The 16,531-nt window shown below is 36.6% G+C and overlaps 1 protein-coding gene across 2 annotated transcripts in view; it reads left to right on the plus strand.

The window, feature by feature from the left end:
• MSRB3 (methionine sulfoxide reductase B3) overlaps positions 1-16,531 on the plus strand; it is a 166,154-nt gene that overhangs the window by 6,565 nt on the left and 143,058 nt on the right. The gene's annotated exons all lie outside the window — the stretch shown is intronic.

A 16,531-nucleotide genomic window follows, 5' to 3' on the forward strand; every position in this document is an offset into this window, starting at 1 on the left:
TTACCTTCCCCAGGAACGTGAAGCCAATGTGATTCCCGCCATATGAAGTACTCTTCGGCTTTTTTTGTTTTCCTGGTCCTCTGTGGGTACTTTTTATTGCCATGGTCAAGTTCTTATCCGTAAAACAGTTGTTGACAATTTCCTAATCTATAATAAAAATTTTATAATAAATCACATCCCTACCTCTTTCTTACAGAATGCCTTGTTTTTCTTACCTCTTCAAGTGTTGCCTGCAAGGCTCTTGAACACTTGAGCTGGCCACCTGGGCCACCATACCTTGATCTGTGACTCTGGGCCATGGTAGCCTGGAGCAGCTTTGTTACCTGGCATTTGTGTGACTGCATTACACCGCTGAGTGCTGTTTATCAGGAAACCACAAGACGGTTTCTTGATACCTTTCTGAAGGAAATCAGAGGGAATTTACTTCATTGAGAGGCCTTTATTTGCATAAACTGCAGTTTTGTAAAATATGGAGGTGACTGCAGGTGAAATAGAGAAATGGTGCTGGTGTAGGAAATGTGCTCACAGGGCAGCTTCCTGATCAATGGGGTATCCTGATTCTGTTTCTAAGAACAGTATACACTTCATAACGTTTGTCTGAAATGGCATATTTATGTTCAGTATGGAGTATTAAGAATAATTTCTGACTTGATTAAAAAAAGGAACCCTCCCATATTCTAGTAGTTGTGCTTTTAGTAGCTGTTGACTGAGAAAATACATAATAGCAAAAACCCACTATAAAAATTTTAAATGAGTTTTTTAATATAAAAAGCATTCTCATGTTCAGAAAGTACACATACGTGGAAATTATGGCTTCTAGAGTCTATAGACAGCTTGATTTCTTGCTTTGTGGATACTCTCAGGGAGGTTCTGGTCTCAGCTTTCAGTGGCTCATTGTCATCTCACTTTAGAATGTGGAGGAGAGTTTTGTTTGAAAATCTGAGCCGTGGTTGAAATTTTGGAATGACAAGAAAGTTCCTTCTCAACATCTTCTAGGAATAGCAGTTGTCTGTTTTATGCCAGGCAATGTACTTTATGCTAAGACTGGGCTGTTAAGCAGTCTCGGGGATGAGTATATGAACACTTATTAAAAATAATATTTTTAGGTATATGAGCATCATTCTTAGGGCCATACTCCTGTTTTTTAGGATGAAATTTAGTAGGTGATTTTCATGCAAGTATATACCTACAGCAGTCTGTGCTATGGCATAACTATCTTCTATTACAATAAATTGTATGAATCTTTACGGTTTCTCAGGTCAGTTTCTTTAAAGGAAAAAAAACCCTCCAAACAAAACAAAACCAACCAATCCCTCAGTACATATGTTAAATTTAAGGCAACACTGAAAATAAGCCTGTACTATACATTTAGAGTCTTTAAAAAATGTCAGGATATTTTTTGTATAAATCAGACAGTCCTGAATTTTATGTTTGTTCTTTCATTTCTCTTATTTATATTGTGTTTGGTTGTCAGAGAATCTGGGCATAGTTGGGGTTGGGAGAGATCTAAGGTGACTATTACAGGTGGATATTTTATCTTAGATTATTGGTGTATAAGGAAAGAAAGGTAGGGCCGTATCTCCCCGTTCACAGTCCATTAAATAGGACGACAGTTGAGGGACCACGGGTAATTTGGGAGCCCTGGTCTCACAGTAACTGAGAATGAAAAGGTGCATACACTGTAGTCCTTCCCGATATCTTGGTGTGTGAATATTCCGTCTAGTTAGATCACTGTAGGGAGCCAGGAAGAGCATGGTTGAAGGTAGGGGATGTTTACCAATTTGCAGAGCCAGTTGAAAGGTGGCAGACTCATTAGTATATTTGCATCCTTGTGTATATGTTCATGTTGCAAAGGAGTCAGTGTTAGTGCTGATGAAAAGAACATTGGATAGCAGATTGGAAGACTGGGTTTTCCTCGTCCTGTTCTTGCATGAGGCATTTTACACTCTCTGTGCCTCAGTTTTCACATCAGCAAACTGAACCAACTGGGCTAATACCTGATGTTGTTTTTACTTTAAGATTCTATAGTCTATGGGTTGTCTAAAAGTCTCTAAGTAGCTTTCACAATTTTTAATGGAAATGACATGATTAATAAATGATACAAAGTTGTCTTCTTTTGTTATGTTTGGTTCAAGGTGTCTATTTTGTGGAACTAAGTATAAATGTTATTCTGTGACTAAGATCTTATGTTTGAACTTTGTAGCCTAATGTGCTCAGTAATTTGATCCATAAGAAAAGTTATATAACCCTTTTAAAGTTCCAGTATTTATTTAGAGGATAGATTACAGTGTATTAGAAGCATCATATTAACTGTCCCATTTGAAATGATGGCCTTATGCACTAGAAACTATGTTGGCTGATCTAGATGTATAGCTACGAATTGCTTATTTAGGCTTGATGACGTATCTCAGATGGGAATAGTCCTCTTTTAGTCAGGGTACACTGCTAGTAGAATTTGCTCTTGACCATCCTAGAAATATATTTAATTCTTAAAACTAGTTAATTTGCTCTTATCATTAAAGAAGAAAATCTCCATTGAGCTTTAAAGGAAAAAAAAAAAAACACTTTACTGATTTGACAGGGAAAAAAATCTTCTCTTGCCTTTATAATATATTGTTAAGTTTTTGCCCATTTGTTATAAATATTTCACATGCACAAAAAGAATATATAACATGTATATATAAGACATAAAGAATGATTTTTAAAAATCTAGGTATCCCTACTCAGCTTCAGAAGTAGAATGTTAAAGTTGCCTGTGTGACCTTCATATACACCTGCCCTCTACTCAGAGTACCTAGTCATGCGTTTTGTGATAATCACTTAACACAAATGATAACTAGTACACTCTTGCTTTTTTCCCCCCACTCTTGCTTTTTTTTTTTTTTTATAGCTTTACCATAGATGTATCTATCTCTACATATTTTACTTTTTACTTTTGCATGACTTGGAACTCTGTATTAATGGTGTCATCTGCTGTGTAACTTCTGTTGTCGTTTTTTTTTTTTTTTTAGATTTTTATTTATTTATTTGACAGAGAGAGAGACAGCGAGAGAGGGAACACAAGCAGGGGGAGTGGGAGGGGGAGAAGCAGGCTTCCTGCGGAGCAGGGAGCCCGATGCGGGGCTCGATCCCAGGACCCCGGAACCATGACCTGAGCCGAAGGCAGACGCATAACGACTGAGCCACCCAGGCGCCCCTACTATGTAACTTCTGTGACTTGCTTTTTTCCCTCATCACATTATATTTGTGTTATCCACATTGGTGTATGTAACTCATTTTTAAAAGATTAGCATTTCTTTTATCATCTATATGTTTTTCTACTTTTTATTTATTTCTGCTCCTTTCACATTTATCTGTTAGGGTGCTTATGTTATTCTATGGAGTCAAATATGTTTTTTCCCCATTGCTTCACCATCCACATAGTGAATAATAATACTAATGATAGTGATAATAACAATAATAGCAAATACAGACAGATGTTACTAGTCTTTTTACCATTTGTGCCAGCTGCTAGTTTAAGTCTTTACTGTTTACATATATTAACTTATTTAATGCTCATGACAACTTAATCAAGGAGGTGTAGCATATTATCATGAGAACTCATATATTGAGATTAGGGCCTGAGGTGCAAGGCATTCAGTAATTTGTATGACTATGATTTAAATCTTGGCAGTCTGGCTACAGAGTTTATGCTCCTAATCATTGCAGTATTGTGACTCCTATGTAGTCTATTCTTTCAATTATATTTTTTCCCATTTAACTTTTTTAAGGTATTAAAGTGTTTTTGTCACTTTCAAAAAAGAATCACCCTAGTGTGATCATCAAGTTGGTTCTCCTGCACAACAGCAATTGTTTAAAGTCATGCTACAATTTAATTTACTTCATGGTTAGACCATGACTTTTTCATGCAGGTTTTAAAAAATTCTCTAGGATTTATTGTTGCTTTTTTCCCCCAAATGAAAAAGAATATCTTTTTTATTATTCTTCTAAAATCTTTCAGTTTTTTACTTTGGTATATGGTTTGGAATTGATTTCATTGATTTCTTGTGCTAATTTCGACCAGTTTCTTCATTTTTAGACAATGGCATCCTTTTTTTAAAAAAAAAGTATTTCTGTGACCTTAAATGAATCACTTAATCTTCCTGAGCCTTGGATTTCCCAACTAAGTTGCATTTGTTAGGTATAATTATTTCATTAATCAGATATATGTAATTGCTAATCAGAGCCTCCTTTCAGTGTAAAGTAACCAAGGACGATTATGAAGGAAAATAAAGGGAAGTTCTTGATAGTGGTTGGAGACTACTGATTTTCCCCAACCCCTCCAATTGCAGAACAAAAAACTTCAGTATATAGAGTAAAATCCCTCTGTACTGTAACTTTCTTGTATAACTTTCCCCTAAATTGATTAATTTCCTAATTATTTTTTTTCTCTTCCATTGTGAGTTTATTATGTATTCAAGTTTTTCCAAGGTCTTGGATAATCTCTTAATATCCTTTATTTAAACATGCTCAAATTTCTCTTATTTTCTAAAATAAACAAAAGCCTATTCCACTTGCCATCATCCTCTGTGACCAAGTTACTTTACAAGTTGTTTATGTCCTTGCTGTCTCTATCTGCTGTCCATCCAAAAATATGTGTTAAGCCTATGCTACACGTCAGGCACTAACTCATCTAATCTCTGGGGATGCAGTATGAGCTAGAGAGACTAGGAACTTTCATTCTCCGTGTGGAACCAGCATGGCCTGTTGTGGAAGGAATGAGAAGATCATTTTGTGGTAGGAGAAGGAGGGAGGATGGTTAGAGTTGAGGGCAGAGAAGGTGGTGAGATCATATGGGGCTTTTAGGCCATAATGAGGAGCTTAGATATTATTCTGCATGATGGAAGCCATTAGAGTGTTTTCAGCAGGCAATGACAAGATCTGATTTGCATTTTAAAATAATCAGTCTGGCTGCTGTGTGGAGAATGAATTAATTGTAGGGGCCAAATGGAAGCAGGTAAACCATTAAGGGCTAGTTTAGTTCATAACGGTTTGGACCAGAGTGCTGATGGCAGAACTGATGGGTTGCTGATGGATTGGATATAGGGTCCAAGAAGATGAGAAGAACCATCCATGCTATTCCACTGAAACCGCTTTGATTGGAGCCATCAATGTTGTCCATATCATTAAACCCAATGAACTCAATTTGGTCTCTATCTTCAGGGCATTTGATACATTGACCATTCATTTCTAGAAATAGTCTTTTCTATTGGCTTGTAACACTGTTATTGTTATATATGTGATCCTAAACAAATTAATTAAATTATCTGTGCCTTAGTTTCCTCACTTGTAGAATGATAATACTATTGTTCCTACCACTTAGGTTGTTGTAATTGTTAAATGAGACAATATATGTAGATTACTTAGCACGGTGTCTTCCACAGAGTTCATTCACAGTAAATGTTAGCTAGCAACATCCTTATCATTGTCCTAATCATCATCATCGTTATTCTGAGATAACACTTTCCTTGACTCTCCCTTCTTTGGCCAGTGCTCCTTCTTGGTCTCCTTTGCTAATTTTCTCCTCCATCTCACCGATAAATGTTGAGGTTCCTCAGGGCTCTGACATTTTCTTTTCTCATTTTACCCATTTTCTGAGGCCATCAAATTTACTCCATGGCTTCAGTTCCATTTGTATAAAATTAACTCCCCCTAAATCTACCCATAAACCAGATCTGTTTCCTAAGCCACAGTCGTATATATCACTTGCTTCTGTATTATCTCCACTTGGATGGCGGTGTCTTAGGCACCTTCAACATGTCAAAAACGAAAGGGTTTTTTTTTTTCTTTGCCCAAACTTAAGCCTCCCCTCTCGTTCTCTAATTTAGTAAATGTTATTACCATTTGCACAGTTGTTTGAGCCAGAACTGGAGTCCTCCTAATTTTTTTTTCCTATTCTCATGCACTATATCAAACTTTTGCCTAGAATTCTGCAATAGCTACCTCATTAGTCTCACTGCTCCTGGTCTTATGCCACCCCCATCCATTTTCCACCTTTCAGTTGGATCTGATCATGTTACTCTGTTACTCCCCTTTCATTTTAGGATGCTGTTCCATATTCTTATAATGCCTTCCAAGATTTGCTTCTGCCTACCTTGTCAGCCTCCTCATCTCCCCTCCTGTACTCCTAACCTACACCTTCCAGCCATGTTCTTCTTTCATCACTGCCAGCAGGCTGCATTCATTCTTATCTCAGCGCTGCTGCTTATCACTTACTTTGTTTGGAGTACTTGTTTCTTCATTCTTGATGTGAGCAACACAGTCTTATCTTTTATTCTTAATTTAAATGTTACTCCCTCCAGGAAGGCTTTCTTATGCTCCCCACCAAACTAGACTTCTTCCCTCTGTTATATAGGATCTTTATGCCCCCTTTGTTTCTCTGTGATCCTTATTGCACTTGCTAATAATATCTTTCTCACTAATATGTAAACTTCACAGAGGCGGGACTAGGGCATATTGTTTCTCACTTTGTCCCCAGCACCTGTTTGTCAGATAAAGGGTGAATGCAATGTGACTTGCCAGTTTGGGAAGCGAGAGGCCTTGTAGCTGAGTTTGATGTGTGTTTTTCTTAATCTTTCAGGGTGATAAAGGGGAAGAAGAGAAAAGTTTAGGTTTACTGTAGTTTAATTTTCTGACCCGAGTGGCCACAGGGTAGGGAGGGGAAGCAGCATCAGAACTGGATGTGGCTGGCGCAAGAAGTGGTGCCCCAGGTTTGAATTTCTTTTCTCTGATTGAAGTAACACTCAGAATTTCCAGGGAAGTGCCCCTAGTTGTCCACATTTGCCTGCCTTTTTCGAAAGCCAGCCATGGCAGTGCTTCCCCAGTCCTTGGTATGCTAGGCATGAGCATTACCTCAGAACCCTTGCTTAGTGTGGCTCCCAGTGCCAGAGTTAAGTCTTGGCTCCAGATATACTATGCCAGTGATTAAGCTTTTTATACCTGTGACCTACCTGCTCTCTGGCTTTGGCGCCTGTTTAGAATCCCGGCAGGAATCTGCTGGATTCTCTTTCACTAACTTGAGAAACAGTGTTTGCACATGAGATGAGTTGGGATTGGCCTTTTCCTCAATTCATTCCCTCTGCACTTTGTCTAGCAGAAGTATTTCAGAGTGGGTTTCTCCTATTTCAGTTTCCAATGTGGATGCATGTTCATTTTCCTCTATACTCTCTTTTAAAAGGTATTTATTTATATTGCCACCTTTGTCTGTGTGGTAGGGTGTGTGTGTGTGTGTGTGTGTGTGTGGTGTGCACGTGCATGCATTTGTGCAGGTCTCTTACCTCTGCTTTTAAAAAATTCCCTCTATGCCATTTCTTTGTTTTGTAACTCTATATGAGAGTCATTTTTAATAGGTGCATTTAAATCATTTATGTTTTGTGTTATCATGGACTAGTTGATGACATTCCTTGTCCTCTTGTCTTATCCTCTTTTTATGGTCTTTTCCCCTTAGTTTTCAATCTTTTGCCATGTGATTTCTGTGTTTTATTTGCTTTTATATTTCATAGGGATTTGAAAGGTTGACATATTTTAGGTTCTGTGACCTTGAAAAAGTGTTCAAAAACATCATTGAGACTAAACTAAATCTAATTATTAAATTTGAAAAAAACAAGATACAATAGCATTTGACTCTTCTCTGCAGGAGGAGTTTTGGATTCTTTTATTTTTTTCTGCTGTGCCTTTGTTAACTAAAGTGGGGCTGTAGATCCACATGCTTAATGTGGAATTGTTATTTTTATATGTTCTCCCTTTTAAGCATTATTTTTATCTTTTTCATTTAATTATATAACATCTACTGCATTTAGTGATTACCACCATACCTTTTACACCTCAACTTTACCATTCTTAAGGATATTTTGATTCATATATCGTTTGGCTACAGTCCATCCTTGAGGTCTTCCCCCCTCCCCCCCCCGCCGCATGCAGAATATACGCATGTATGTTTCCAGAGCTCTCCTGTTACCTGAAGTAATTACAGAATGTTATATAACATTTAGCCCTTTTTTGCAAAACAAATGTAATAAAAAGAATCCAATAAAGCATAATTAGGCTTCAAAATGCTTGTAGAATGACTTAAATGCTAATAATAGTGTAATTATGAAATATAAAAAGTTGCTAGCATTCTGTTTAGAAGAAGAACCTAGGAACAATAAAATTTATTGGCATTCAAATGACAAATTTGTATCAGTCACAAGGTTAGTACTGCTCAGAGTCATGTTGCAAAATTAGTTATAAATCTGAGAACAGTTTTATTCTTTGAATATGAGTGATAATGGCAGTTTTAGTTGAATTTCAACAATATATTGTAACTCATACCGAGGTGTTCAAGTTAGAGTTGACCAAAAGTTTACTTCATCAGATTCCTGTTATATTAATACATTTGCCTCATGCATGCATAAAGCTAGATCACTCTATATGATTGACTGAAACAGTTGATTGCAAAACTTGAAATTTTTGTTTGTCAAAGATAATGATTTTTTTGGGCAGTCACTAAAAAATAATTAATAGAAAAATTAATCTCAAATTAATCTTAGCTGAGTTGTCTGCTAGACAATTGCCTCATTCTAACCCTGTCCAAAACTAAGCTAATTAAACCCTGCCACATATGCGCACGCACACACATGCACACAAAGATATGCACGCTCTCTTTTACTTGCTGTCTTTATCTCTACACGATATTTCTTGCTTTTCCTCCTCGGAAAGGGGAGTAAAATTCACTGAGCAGTCTGCTAATTACTTTCAAAAACATTATCTCATTTAATTGTTCCAAAACTTAATGAAATTAATGTTATGATACATTATATAGGTAAGGAAACTGAAGATCAGAGAGAGTAACTAATTTGCTCAAGATTTATCAGCTGAGCTAAGTGGTGGAGTCAGAATTTGAATCCACTTCTGACTCTTTCCTATATACTACACTGCCTAGATACAACATAGGACTCTAGTCCTATGGGAGCTAGGACGTTATGCACAGAGAGAAGGGAAAACAGAGGAAGTGACATTTGAGTTCAGTTCAATGAAAACATTTATTGAGCCTTTATTTTACAGTGTTGTATAACACTGACTACTCTCAAGGAGTTTATAGGAGAGGCATACATAAACCTGAAACTAACACGGAGTAGTAGATATAATAATAGAGGCACTGAAGTAGGAAGTAGTATAGAAGAACAACTGATTCATTTTCTAATGGAAGGGATGAGGAGAGGGGTGTGGGGACCAGCTGTAAAGGAAAGTTTCCCAGAGGAGGTGATATCTAAACTGGGTCTTGGAGGTTAAAAATGGAGAGTTCGTTCCTTATATGAATATATGGGTGGTATGGTGAGGGTAGAAAAGTGTGTGGGAAATGATAAAGAGTTGGCTATCATCAGAACATTTATTTATTTATTTATTCAAAATATACTTATTGAATGCCTGCTAGGGGTTAGTCGCTGTGTGAGATACTAGAGACAAAGTAAAGAACAAGAGAGTTCATGGAGCAAATAGCGTACCAGGGAGTGTTGATGACTGAAGTTATACAAGTAGGAAAAGAAGGGAGCCTGAATGCCAGGAGAGATTGGTTGAATTTTCCCCTGTAAGTGCCAATGAGCATGGAAGCACATGAAGCAGGGTATTGACATGGTCAGAACTAGGACACAGCACTTTTGCAACAGTGGGGGGGTGGATGTGAGGGGAGTCAAGTTAGAGGCAGGAAGACCAGTAAAAGGCCATTACTGTATTTTAGATGAAAGATAAAAAGAAAAGGATGTATTTGAGCAATATCTTGGAAATAAATTTGGCAGCACTTAGTGTCAATTGGATATGAATGCTTAAAATAGAGAATGATTGAGGATGACTCCCAGATTTGAAGTTTAGTGGCTGGGAGTAGTTTTTAACAGGATCAGGAATACAGAAAGAATAATAAATTAGTAAAGAAAGAAACAAATAGAGTTTACCAATAATAAGTTGGTAAAGAGACAAACAAACAAATGAATAGTTTGAGATGCATGTGGAATACCCAAATAATAATTCTTCTTCTCCTTCTCCTTCTTCTTCTCCTTCTTCTTCTCCTCCTCCTCCTTCTTCTCTTTCTTTCTTTTTTTTTTTTTTAATTTTAAGTAGGCTCCACACCCAGTGTGGAGCCCAGAGCAGGGCTTGAACTCATGACTGTGAGATCGAGACCTGAGCTGAGATCAAGAGTCTGATGCTTAACCGACTGAGCCAGCCAGGCACCCCCCAAATTCTTTTTAAAACATGATTTAATCACCTAAAATTAATTTTAAAAACCCCACTGAAGGACAAAGTAGAACATTTTGCAAAATATTTTATTTCTTTCACTATATGATCTCATTCATGACTTCTCTTCTCTCCCAAGGCCAACATGGTACCAAAGGATAGTTGATGGAGGCCATTAAAGATTTATCTTTCAGTGTAATAGAAGGAGTTCATTTTCATAAAACTTTTCCTTTATCTGCTCTATCAGATTCAAACCATAACTCATGCCATCATGAGAATTTTATTTCATAATTTTCTTACTTTCTGCAATAGAAAGTAAACTTGGAGGGAGGAATCCTAAAATTCTAGTACAAGAGCAAATATTTATTTGCAGTTTCCAGTGCTAACACCTTCTATTTTCCTGGAATCGTGGCAAAGTTCTAACTTAAAATATTTGAAACATAATTTAAGGACACATATTTTTAGTGCTATATTCAACTCATTAAAAATAGTCTTGTAGTGGTAGATAGAGATACTGTAGTTTATAGTCCCAGGCGTAGGATTTAGTCAGCCTACATTAGCAAGTTTTTCTTTAGATGAAATGGTCTGTTGAAGCATTCCATCTTTTTTGTACGTATAAGCTTTATTTTTATGAAAAACCTGTACATGGTTCTTGGTACATGGGAACTTAAAATGAAAAGCACCCGCCTTCAACTCCACCCCTCCCCATCTCTGTCTCACTCTTCTGGAGTAATGTTTTTAAATCATTCTGGTAGTTCCCTAATTTTAGTTAATATAATTATAGCACTACTTCTTGATTCATCTATTTTATATGCTATCCAGTCATGAAAAGTAAAGGTCTATCTCTGCTCTTTCTAATCTAGTCTGTCTACCACTGCTTATTGTTCTATTGACTGTTAAATTTCCCTGTTGTTCACTTTTGTAACAATAAATAATATATTTGCTCATCAGCTTTTGATAGGTTACTGCCAAGCAGTTGTGACAAAGATTCCAAGGAGAGTGACTTACATAAGCAGCAGTTTATTTTTCTCCCACAGTAGCCCGGGGTAGGTAATAGCCCACAGTTGGATGGATTGGAATAGCTTTGCTTCATGACCTGTTAAGTTTGCTTTCGCCCTCAAATGGCTTCCATCTCAGGGTCCAGGCCTGCTGCTACAGTTGTGGCTGTTTCCCAGAGCAAGAGGATGGCTGAAGTAGTGACTTTGTCTGTAAAGTAGGAGATTCGATCTTTCTCGGCTTATATTCCATTGGCCAACACTGATCATGGTCTCAGCAAGGGAGGCTGAGAAATGTAGCTGTGTATTCAGCTAAAATTTCAGAGGGTTCTCTTACCAACACAAAGAAGGAAGAATGGATTCCAAGAGTCAATTAGCATTTTCTAGTCCAGTTAGTATCTCCTAACACTACTTTAAGATGAGGGTCCTGATACTCTTAGCCTTCCTCTACCTTTCTTTCTGGCCCTGTACATTTTGTTAGCTACATAACTTTTCTTTTTGTTTTAAAATGTGATGTTACTAATGTTTACCTTCTCTTCTGAAACCACAGTCAAATCTTTGTATATAAGTGGTCTTTAAAAGTGTATATTGTTAATTCTATACCTATTGTTTACTTATTATTTACTTTCAGGTCAAAAAAAGTGAGCTATTGCTGTAATTCCATCTCCTTAGGTCCAGTGATCTCTGTTTCACTAGAAAGGATATACATTTTTCTAGCATCATGGCAAATGGATTGTTTTTTATTTCTCAGTTTTCCATAGATTGATTAAAATCAGGGCACTGTTTTTCTAAGGTCTGCATCTGGGCACTGACTTGTTTATTCAGTAAGAGAAGTGGCACTGAATATGGTGAGTGCTCAGGGAGCTTTCAGTCATTTCAGGAAATGAGATATTTGTATTCAGTCATTTTATTGTGACCAGGAACTACTCAGTTAGTTTTGCAGCTGAGTGAAAGCATTAGTCTTGAAGGGTTAGTATGGGTTTGTTATCTCTAGGTGATCTAAGGTGAAGTAGGTCTCTCCTAGCCTTTAATATCTGAATATGAGAGGAGAGCCATGTTTTCCGACCAAGGTAAGAATCTCTTTGGGGTATTTAGGAATAGAAGGGATGACTGATGAGAGAGATTCTGGGATTTTCGAGGTGGTCTCATTGTCTTTGTCATTGGACTTCTCATCCTTCCAGACCCTGTTATTTTCCCAAACAAGGACAGCAATGTGGTAGAAGAGATTAACACAGACTTCAGTTCAAATTCTGACTCCATCATTGGAGTCTGGCTTTATGACCTCAAGCAAATTGTTCTCTGAACCTGAGATTCTGCTGGAACACATAATCCCCAAATCCCTATGGCTTAAAACACTGAAGGTTTATTTCTTGCTTGTATTGCATGTTCATTGTCAGATGGGGGGAACTCTGCCCCATGTCTTCTTACTCCAGGATCATGGTTAATAGAGCAGCCAACATCTAATTATAGAACATTGCTGGTCACTGTTGGAGAGGGAAAGAAAGTTCTGGAGAGTCTCACAGCAACAATCAAGTACTGTGGCTTAGAAGTGACACACATTATCATTTATGTTCACAACTTATTGCCCAGAACTAATGACATGGTCTCACCCAATCATGGGGGGCCAGGAAGTGCATTCCTTACTTGCCTGAAAAACAGAGAGCCAGAAATGTTGGGCAAATAGTACTAATCTACAACATAAAGGAATGCTACCCTCAGGGTCATAGGAGGATTAGATGATATATACCCCCATACAAAATCACCTGGTGCAGGTGCTCAAAAATGATTATCATTAATAGTAATATCAAGTAAGATGTATGCATGCAAAATATTTGAATAATATTTTAAAGTGCCACTAAAGATTCTTTCTTATAAGCTATAAAAGACTGTATTGCGATATATATGAAAGTACCTGTAAATTAGAACACAGTGTGCAAATGCAAGTTGATGTTATGCAATAGATATTAGAAGATGCAGAATTAAAGCTGGATTCAGGGTTGGAGCTAGATCTTTACATGGTTGAAGTTGTGAGAGTAAGTGAGATCTATAAGAAAGAGATTAAATCGTGAGAAATCCAGAGGGTACTGAAGGGTAGCTCTGGAGCATAATCAGTTTGAAAATCAGAAGCAAATACAACGTGAGATAGAAAAGTGATTTCCGGAAAGGAGGAAGAAAATGATACTGTGTAGTATCATAGAAAAAGTCAAATGAAGAATGTTTTCAATAAGGAAAGTCACTATATAAAATATTTTGGGGCGACAATGACATTCAGTTCTGCAAATTCCATGGGGGGTATTAACAAATAATCAGTAGAGAATGTTACTTAAGGGAAGGAATAGTAGTATTAATTCAGAGGTGTCTGTGTGCTAGGTGTTCCGCTTAGCACTCTTGCAAGGAAGCTCTTATAAACTCCATGTTTACAGCTGAGATTTCCAAAGCTCGGAGCAAAACTTGCCGAATGAAATCTAACTAGTCAGTGAGAAAGTTTGAATTTAAACTCAAGTACTAGAAAAGCAAAACAAAACTGTACTGTGTAAACATAACAAAATGAAACAGTCATACTGAAAAAATCTGAAGGCATTTTTTGTGGTAATCAAAAATGATTTATGTGGCTTTTGCTTTCTTGTTGGCACTTTTTAAATATTAAGAAAGACTTTTTAGATGAAACACATATATAATGTAGAAGCTATGAGCTGTGAAATCAATGTACATTTTAGAAGAAAAAGATTTGTGTTTTATATTGGAGTTAGAAGTCATAAAATATTACTGTGAGAATGAATAAATCGCTGTATTTAACTAGATGCTTTTCAAAGCAGGAATCCTGAAAAAAAAAAAAAGCATTTAGTAAAGTTACAATTAGCATCAGAAGATGGACTTTTGTTCATAAATCTATTTTAATTATACCGTTGATGTACCTTAATTGACACGGTGTAGCCTTTGCATTGTCAATATTAAGTACAATTCTTTATGTCCTTTTCTTACTTTTTATGCGAACTGAATAATAAAGAAAATGTAGATGCTGCAGTATGTAGACAAGAGAGATTTTAGCCTAATATTTTCTCCAACTGGCTGTCTGACCTTTGATACATCTCTTTATCTCTGTTTTGCTGTTTACAAAACAAGAGGTTTGGATCAGTTCACTGTTTATCCCACTTTTTTTTCCACTGAGATACACATGGTGGGTGGTATTTCATGAGCAACATACTCACAGTCATACAGCAGATTGTGATTATAGACTTGAGGAACAATGGTCTAGGCTGCACATTTCTGGTGTGAATTCTACCTCCACTCTTCTCTCTCCCACTCAAGAATTCATGTCAGAAAACAAAACGAGGGTGAGATGGTTAAATACATCCTAGTTGTTTTCTTAAAAGCCTTATTTTCAAACTTTGGCATCTAAAATTTTAATTTTTAACAAATTACTTGTGAAACACCTCATAAATAATATTTTACCTGTGGTGGGTGGTAACTTCATGTTCAAAAATTGATATATTAGGTGTTCTCCAAATATTTTTTTTTTCTAGTTCTAAATCTATTTAGTGATACAATTCTGTTATTCTCAAGCATTTCCAAAAGGTCTAATTCTTTGGTTATTCTACTTGCAGGTTTTTATTGGTAGAAATTACATGAATTAATAGTGCCATGTACATGATATAGGTTAAAAAATGTTGAGTGAATTTATCAACAAGTTAATTTTCCTTTCCTAGATATAACACTAATTCAGAATTTGTTTTCTTGTCCCTTAGTAGGACATGTACTTTTGTGTATTTCAAAGATCGGTGCTGAGAAAATTGGGTTGTAGCATTCTGATCGTTATTTCAGAAATCTGTCATGACTATTCTCTTCCCTTTGATAAAATAGTTTAAACTTGTGCATTTGTCCACAGACTAAATGAAATAAGAAATGTACTAATTACCTCGAGAAGTAGTAAGAAGTCTAAAGAAACTACTATTTTCTAACCATTTGTTGTTTCTTAAACATTATGGGATAAATTATACACGTATTTCTCTGTTCATGTTCATTTATTCCACCAATATTTATTGACTATTTACTGTTCTGGCTACGTGCCAAGCTTGTGCCAGACTCACAGTTCTTACAGTGTGGGCTGAGGGCGCTTAGAGTCTCTGAGACCCTTTCAAGGGAATCACAAAGTGAAAACTATTTTCCTACTAATGCTAAGACATTATTTTCCTTTTTCATTGTGTTCACATTTGCACTGATGTTGGAAAAGCAAAAGTGGGTAACACTGCTGGTGTCTCAGTATGAATCAAGGTAGTGGCAACAAACTTTATTAGTAGTCATTCTGTTCTTTATTAACATACACATGGAGGAGCAAGCCATTTTCCCATAAGAATGTCCTTGATGAAGTAGTAACATTTATATTAATTTTATTAAATCTTGACCTTGAGTACATATCTTTGTAACATTCTGTGTGAAGTAGTGGGAAATACACTTCTATAAAGACTTCTACCTACCAAAGAACAGTGGTTGTCTCCAGGCAAAGTGCTCAAACTGTGGTTATTTAGACTTGGATACTTGGCATGCATTTTCTTAATGAATGAAGTGATTCTGTCACTTTAAGGAAAACAACTGTCAGTATTTGTTTGCAATGGTAAATTCGAGCTTGCAAGGTAAAAAATAAAATTTTGGAAAACTTGTGTTTACCTCTGTGAGCTTGCTTGATAGCTTCTCAATATTTAAAGACTTTTCTGATGAAATCAGTGGTGATATTAATGAATATGATTTTTGATATTGGTAATGAAATGTGTCAACTTATGAAAGATCTGTATAACCCAGTGAACCCATATATTTTTTTAAGATTTTATTTATTTATTTGACAGAGAGAGAGACACGGCGAGAGAGGGAACACAAGCAGCGGGAGTGGGAGAAGGAGAAGCAGGCTTCCCGTAGAGCAGGGAGCCTGATGCGGGGCTCGATTCCTGGACCCTGGGAACATGACCTGAGCCGAAGGCAGAGGCTTAACAACGGAGCCACCCAGGAGCCCTGAAGCCATATTTTTTAAGTGAACATTGCATGATGTCACAAAATCATGCAAAGTTAGAAGATCCATTCAAAATGCAGGGTAGATCATTGAGTTTTAATGTAATTTTATGAAAAGTTTATTGATAATAGTTTCAGGCTATCATTTGTTGAGTTTTGGTATAGTGTCCAAGAAGAATATCTGCAGTTCTCTGAAAAAGTTATTAAAATATTCCTCCCTTTTCTAAGAACTTACGTGAGTGAGGCAAGATTTTATTCGTATATATAGTTAAACCAAAACAACATATCAC

Source organism: Leptonychotes weddellii, chromosome 5 (genome assembly GCF_054177405.1).
Source record: "Leptonychotes weddellii isolate Sample4059 chromosome 5, ASM5417740v2, whole genome shotgun sequence".
In the NCBI taxonomy this organism is placed as follows: Eukaryota; Metazoa; Chordata; class Mammalia; order Carnivora; family Phocidae; genus Leptonychotes; species Leptonychotes weddellii.